This window comes from Montipora capricornis, chromosome 9, assembly GCF_036669925.1.
Source record: "Montipora capricornis isolate CH-2021 chromosome 9, ASM3666992v2, whole genome shotgun sequence".
Lineage (NCBI taxonomy): Eukaryota > Metazoa > Cnidaria > Anthozoa > Scleractinia > Acroporidae > Montipora > Montipora capricornis.
In genome coordinates this window covers 5,547,119-5,554,618 of record NC_090891.1, presented here as the reverse complement: position 1 = coordinate 5,554,618, position 7,500 = coordinate 5,547,119, and the positions used below count along the sequence as shown (strand labels likewise).

Below are 7,500 nucleotides of genomic sequence, written 5' to 3'. Positions count from 1 at the left end.
AGAGGTTGAATACGGGCTTCGCCCGTATTCAACCGAAAATTTAAGCAGCCACCTTCTTCAAAAATCAGTCAGATATATATATGTATATATATATATAGTAGAATAAAAAATTATGTTAATTACTGTACAAACTGTTCCAGCCACAGTGTGTGTGTGTATATATATATAGTAGAATAAAAAATTATGTTAATTACTGTACAAACTGTTTCATATTTGTGCTTGTGAGTATCTTCAACATTTAGAGTTGGACAAATCCTTTTTTATTTCAACTGGAATTGCTCACATTCGTTTTGAAGTCTTTTGTCATTCATTTTGAAGTCTTTTACAATGTACATCGGCTTGTGTCCACTGCGTTCGTTATTCCCAAGACAACATTATTATGTTAATTTTGAATAAATTACTTAGCTGGAACTTAGCTCAAAATCTTTGACCCGTGTATAAGTCGAGGGCGATTTTTGGAGCTTCTTTTGAGGCCATAAAAGGTCGACTTATACACGGGTAAATACGGTATATTTATTTTTTTCTGGGCTGTACTCTCTAGCATCCACAGATAAACCGTTTCAAGCATGTACTCCCCTCTACTGGAAAGATCTTTGTCCTGTCTTACATAAATTTATAATGCGATAATATGCGATAATGACACGACATTGCTCGCGTCAGATTGAAGTTCTCGCATTTTTGTCTCCCCTTCTTCACATGGTTTGACTTAATTTTGACCCCTCTCCTTTTTGTTATTGTGAAAAACAAATTGATGTCAGTTTTTCATGCATCTGTCCTGTTATTGACAATGAATTTCGTCATAACATTATCAAAGTAGTCTGCGGATCCAATTTTTGTTATGATGTCATGTACATCCGTCCGCCCGTACAGACTGTCGGGGTGGAGGTGGATCCACTCAGCTACTTTGACAATGTTATGATGAAATTCATGATCAATAACAGGACAGACGCATGAAAAACTGACATCAATTCATCAAATGTACAGTAGATGATCAGGGCTACAAGACTTTAATATTAATAGCGGATCTTAGGCACGCAAAGGGTGCCAGCGGAGCACCATGGGTGAGAGTATCCATGCGAGAAATTTTTGTTATGATGTCACGTACATCTGTCCGCCCGTACAGACTGTTAGGGTGGAGGTGGGGAAGCCGGACAGCCTGTGGGAACAGGAGTGTTCGGACAATTTTTCTTGGCCGGAAATCGCATGGTAGCATTGCACTTGGCAACCGGCGTTTTTTGGCGGGAAATCATATTAGTGATGAGCAACAGGATAAAGAACAGGAAAGAGCATCAGAGAAGAGGCAACGAAATTTGAAAAAATTAAGCAAAGAAATCCTAGTAAAGATTAAAGAGTAAAGATTGTCAGTCAAACAGAAAATGTTGTGAAAGACATCACTATGCGTGTAATTTCAGTTTTAGTTGACTAAAATTGTTGGTTATTGTTTGGAAGGCTTGTTTGTTTGCTGCATGCTGTCAGCTCAGAGGTGTTTGATCTGTTTGATCACTGTAAACTGTCCACACTAATGATGATTAATTCAATCTGTACTTTATGCAGAAGCATAGTTATTTCCATAAACATTTTATTGCTTTTTGGGGTTAAAAACGGGAGCTCCACTTTTAGGTTTGGCTTTATTTATTTTAGCAAAAGGTTCAGCAAAAAGCTAATTGCTAACCCTTTTATCTTAACGGTGAAAGCTGGTCGGAAATTGCAAAGGGAAAAAATTCAGTTGCAAATTAGACTGTATTGGTCGCAATTTCGAGTCTTGACTTACCATAAGCATGTAAATACATTGGACGAGCCTACATGTAATTATTAGTTCTACAAATTATTGCTTAAATTTGGAACCGCATAATCCAGTGTAATTTCTGCATAATCAACGCATGTTTACGCATAATAATTATGGCCAAAAATTTCCGCATAGTCTTTCATTTTTTTCCGCATCCTATGAGAAGCCCAGACTCTAGCACTACTGAGGTTAACCATAATGAAAAATTTGATAATGCATGGTTACAAAATGTTTCTCCAGCTGACAATAATTGAGCCCTCATTGGCCAATTTCTGGAATAAAGACTGACATTTTGACAATAACTTCCTGTGTATACTTGTTATAATAACTGTTACTTTTTGTGAGTTTAATAAAAATAGTACTTACATGTATCTTTGCACCTTGAATGAATTAACATATTTAAAGTATTCTCAGTCTTCTGGTGACAATTAAACAGCTTGTTCTCCAGAGGCATATGGAGCAGGCTGCAAGAAATTAGAGGTACAATTAAATTTAATTACATTGTACAATTGCTACATGTAACAATAATAATGTAGACTAATAGATTCCTTTGGCATATTTATATAGTTACATGGACCAGTGGCACACCTGACCAGACATGCAATTAACTATCATGTATTGGTATTCAGGTCCATCATACAAGTTGCCCTCAGCTGTTAAACTGCTTATACACTGTACAACTATGAGTCTGAGAATTTTTAAACTACTGTGAGATTTCTCTATACAAACAGATAAGAAACTGGATCACAATCACCCTGACATTGTGTTTGTGTACAAACAAAACAAAAATTGCCTCATCTATTGCATGCCCTAGTGACAGAAGGGTAGATATCAAACAAGAGGAAAAGGTCAACAAGATTAGTATCTGGATCTGGCAGTTGAGATAAAAGCCTTGTGGAAGATCAAGGAGTGTTAAAGTTGTCCCTGTTGTTATTGGAGCACTGGGTACTATTCCAAAGAGACTGGCTCGGGACTACATGTACATGTTTGCTGGGATAGAGTTGGCAGCTCTTGCTGGGATAAGCAACAATCCTCCAAAGAGTCCTTGAAGTCTAAGGCAGCTTGTTATGACCTGATGATGGGATTAAAATTTCTTGAAGTTTTGATTACAATGTACAGGGTGTACCATACAGTACACTGTACCTGCCATGAAGCTAAATGCACCATAATAATAATAATAATTTAATAATAATAATAATAATAATAATAATAATAATTATTATTATTATTATTAAATTATTATTATTATCATGGTGCATTTAGCTTTACAGCTTCATGGAATAATAATAATAATAATAATAATAATAATAATTATTATTATTATTATTATTATTATTATTATTATTATTGTTGTTATTATTATCATTCTAATTATTATTATCATTATCCCAGAGCAAGCATGGCCAGGCTTTACTTAGCAAGGAATGAGGGCAGAAGAGGACTGAAATCAGTGGAGGAAACAATAAGATTAAGATCAGAAAAGTCAAGTCAACTTTATTTAGGCAGGGTAGCCCAGTCAGCCATGGCTACAATTATTGGCTCAGGAATGGATACATGTACATGAAGAAGAAACTGCAAAGGATCAGGCACTAACAACTTGATGGAGGGAGGTTATCATAGAAAAACAAGCCAGTCAACCACAAAATGCAGAATGTATAAATAGAGAGACAAAACTATATTTCACATTCTCCATTTGTGTAGCAAACTTGCACAATGTGAATGTAGTTCTAAAGAGACATGACAAAGTAGCTCAAATAATACACTAAAATCTATGTAAAAAATATTATCTCTCATACTCAAGGAATTGGTATGACCATGTTGAGAAGAAAGTGGCAGAAAATAGCAAAGCAAAGATACTTTTGGATTTCTCTAAACAAACAGATCATTGTTATACAGGCACAAAGAGCAGATATTGTTTTCAAAGACAATTAAGATCTAAATCACACATGGGTCATTAAGCCTACAAATAATTTTTTTTGCTATAAGCCTGTCATGTGTCAGGCCAGGCCACGGCACCTCATTTTCATTGTCTCGTTTTTCTTTTTTTCTTTTTTTTCTTTTTTAAAAGTGGTTAGGGTGAGGGTTAAGGTTCAAATCTTTTGCATTGCCCGTAGCCGGACAGGAAGATCCTTCTTTTTCGTGTTTTAACGTCAGGCCTGAAACTATTTCTGCTCTAGCATGATCGGAATCCCGTGTAAGATCTTATGGGGTAAAATCACTTAACATTATGTCAATATTCATGTGGGAAGACACCACTGTTGTTGTTCAAATTATTCTTCAGTCATATTCGGAAGAATTTCAAAAAAAATCTTTCAAGATTCCATTCAAATATTTTAGAACTTTCTTCAGACCAATGTACAAAAAACAGTATTTAAAATTAAACCTTTGAAATATTCACATGCACATATTTTCTGTATCTAAATGAGGGTTGAAGATGAACTAGAAATAAATCTTTTTCCCAGTTCCATAACGTCCTCTGTTTCGGATACAGCATTTTTGAATTTCCGAATTTTTACCTTGCGTGACCCCAGGATACAGAGCTGATTGAAAAGCTTGTCTCTTTCTATGATTCTCAGACATTTGTGGATTTCAAGTACATTACAAGAGGTGTTCATACACATGTATTTTATCAGAAACCCACAAGGGTTGAAACGTGTAACGGCCCCCTGTGTGCTGGGGAACAAGCTTCATCTGAATAATTATTCAATTTGCTAATTACCATATTTGGAACAACAAGAGCAAGGGGTTTCCAAAGATGGTACTTAGCACTGAAACATTCAACCAATCAGTTCGCACTTAATATTCGGAAGCTGTGAACGTGCGTTACACGTTTCATGTTGGCAGTGTGGCCCAGTGGTTAGGGCGCTTGCCTTGAGATCGGGAGATCCCGGGTTCAAGACCTGCTCTGACCATTTGGTGAATTTGATCCTGGTAGTCCCTGGTTCAACTTCCCAGCTGCACTTGTAAATAGCCAACTGGCTTGCCTCTGGCCAGTTGGGATTCTTAACAGTTGTTGTTGTTCTGTTCTGCCGTTTCGTTGTGTTTCATTGGCCCTGAAAAGCCCCCATGGGGAGTGGTCAATTAAGCATGTATTGTATTGTTTCAACCCTTATGGGTTTCTGATTTAAGTAAGCACATTTGCGGAAAAGTGAACTCCAGGTGTTTTCGTTGATTACTGGCCACCATATTGGTGGACCACGGACGGTCTACCAACATGGCAGCATTGTGTGAAATGCTTCGGGAAATTGATAACTCAGAAACGATGTACCACACAGACCTGACAATTGGAGAAACGGTTTATATATTTGTCTTGAAATCATTTCAAGTTGTTGGATTCTTTTATTGAACGGTTTTGAATTTGCTTTTTGTTGCATGACAATGAAAACAATCAAAACATGCGCACACTGCCCAATACTGTTTTGACAATACTGTTGCTTTCGTTTGCCATTCTATTGAGAATTCTTATGTTTTTGCTTTCTTTGTTTGTCATTCTAGTTGAACAAAATACATTTGTATATGTTTCAGCTTTTGTTTGTGCATAGGCAATAACGTTAGTTATTGAAGTCACGATAAGAAATGTAATTTGAGGCCCTAAAAATTCACTGTAAAACTGGTCATAAAATCTTATCAGTCCAATGAAAACACAAACAACATGCATTTGGGGAACAGTATCGTTGTTGATTCCACAGCACATGTACATTGCAGTGTTATTTAATTTAAATCAATGCACCTGTAAAAATACAGTTTTACTTTGCATCATATCAGAAGACCCTGATCAGCCTGTCCGGTCAGACTGATCATTTGCCAGTCAAAACCTCAAGTTTACCGGACAAATGTCTGATGACCGGCGCTTTTTGCCAGGCTTGGTCATAAATGTACATGCATCAATACCTACATGTAGACATGGAAGAGTACAAGAGAAGAAAAAGGAGAAAGTGGAGATTGAAAAGTACATGTACTGTACTAAGACTTGGCAAGGGAGATTCAAAGATTGTGGAACACCTCATGATCAGCAAAAGTATTACTGGTTGTACAGTAGGAGAATTGGGAGCTGTGGCAAAACAGTACTGGAGAAGGAGTTGAAAAAGCTGGATATCAAGAAGGAAGTACCGGTAGTAGCAGAGTACAATTTTAGCTGCCCCACTGGGATCAGCAAGGATACCGAGGAGAGTATTGGATATCTCAGGGTAGAGGTTCAAATGATGATGATGATGATGATGATGATGATGATGATGATGATGATGATGATGATGATGATGATGATGATGATGATGATGTATTGATACCATTGACATTGATTTTGAGGAAGAGTAAAGTATGTTACCGTAAATCAGTTGTTCTTTATGGATGACCTTTAACCGTATGGAAACAATGAAAAACAGCGGAATTCCTTGATCAATACAGTATGTGTATATAGCTAGGATACTGGAATGAAGTTTAGCATTAAAAAATGTGGGTTTTGGACTTTTGGTCACTAAACGGGGAAAGTTAGAAGAAAGCAGGGGAAAAACATTACCGAATTATCAGCTGATGACGCAGATAGACAAAAATAAAGTGTACATTAAATACCTCAGGGTTTTTGAAGCAGACAACATGAAACATACAGAAATGAAAGATATAGTCAGAAAAGAGTACTTCATATGGGTGAAAAGCACATTATAAAACTCAAAACTTAATGCAGGAAACACAAGATTTGCCTTGAATCCAAGAGCAGTGTCTGTGATAAGGTATGGGGTTGGTATTATATTTTGGAAGAAGGATAAACTGGAAGAAATTGCCCAAAAGACAAGGAAGCTTTTAAGTATTTATCAAACTTTAATCATACAAATAACATTAAGAGACTATATTAATTTGCCACGGCAAATTGGTGGAAAGGGTTTGATTAGTGTAGAGGACCGTGTTAACCCATTGACACCTGGGAGGGATGACACTTGATAGATTTTACTCTGTCTAACGCCAGACGATTTTACTCGTCAATGGGGGGCATCCTAGGGCGTTTTAAGTGTGAATGGGTTAACCCACTGACCCCCTGGGAGTGATAGATTTTACTCTGTCTAACGCCAGACGATTTTACTCGTCAATGGGGGGCATCCTAGGGCGTTTTAAGTGTGAATGGGTTAACCCACTGACCCCCTGGGAGTGACAGATTTTACTCTGTCTAACGCAAGACGATTTTACTCGCCAACTGGAGGCGTTCCAGGGCGTTTGAGGTGTCAGTGGGTTAAACACTTAAAAACTATGTCCCTCAACAATATGGAAATTGAAAGTCTGCGAAAATATGCGGCAAGGAGTGGTGAAATCTTCATCAGAGAAGTGAGCAATAAGAACTTCCCGGGAAAAGGCAAGGAGAAAGAAGATATTAAAAGGGACCTATTACAGAAGTACACCAGCAATGCTCGATATGGAAAGTTTTATGGGAACACAGAGCTTATCAGAGATAAAAGATGAAGATGTTTCAGGAACGTGTGGGATGTGTGGTCCGCCAGAGATGAGACAGTTCTGCATGAGCATTACTGTATCAGACTAATCAGAGCGAGTGCAGTGCACTACATGTAGCATGGCGAAGTGATAAAATTGCGCAGGTAATACACTGGAAGATGTGCCATCGATTCAATATGTAAGTCTCAGAGATGTGGTATGATCATAAGATTGAAAAGGTTGGGAGGTAATCTACAATTGGGAGGTAATCTACAATAGATAAGTTACGGGGCAAA

General features: G+C 37.4%; 1 protein-coding gene and 1 long non-coding RNA gene across 2 annotated transcripts in view; one reads left to right on the top strand and one right to left on the bottom strand.

Moving 5' to 3' along the window:
* Positions 1-7,500, top strand: part of LOC138017184 (adhesion G protein-coupled receptor L4-like) — a gene marked incomplete at its 5' end in the record, with an annotated part of 124,930 nt that overhangs the window by 7,174 nt on the left and 110,256 nt on the right. The gene's annotated exons all lie outside the window — the stretch shown is intronic.
* Positions 1-7,500, bottom strand: part of LOC138014904 (uncharacterized) — a 10,569-nt gene that overhangs the window by 2,850 nt on the left and 219 nt on the right. Inside the window, exon 2 of the long non-coding RNA XR_011125446.1 lies at positions 2,153-2,250. This is a non-coding gene — a long non-coding RNA (uncharacterized lncRNA). The remainder of the gene's footprint in view (positions 1-2,152; positions 2,251-7,500) is intronic.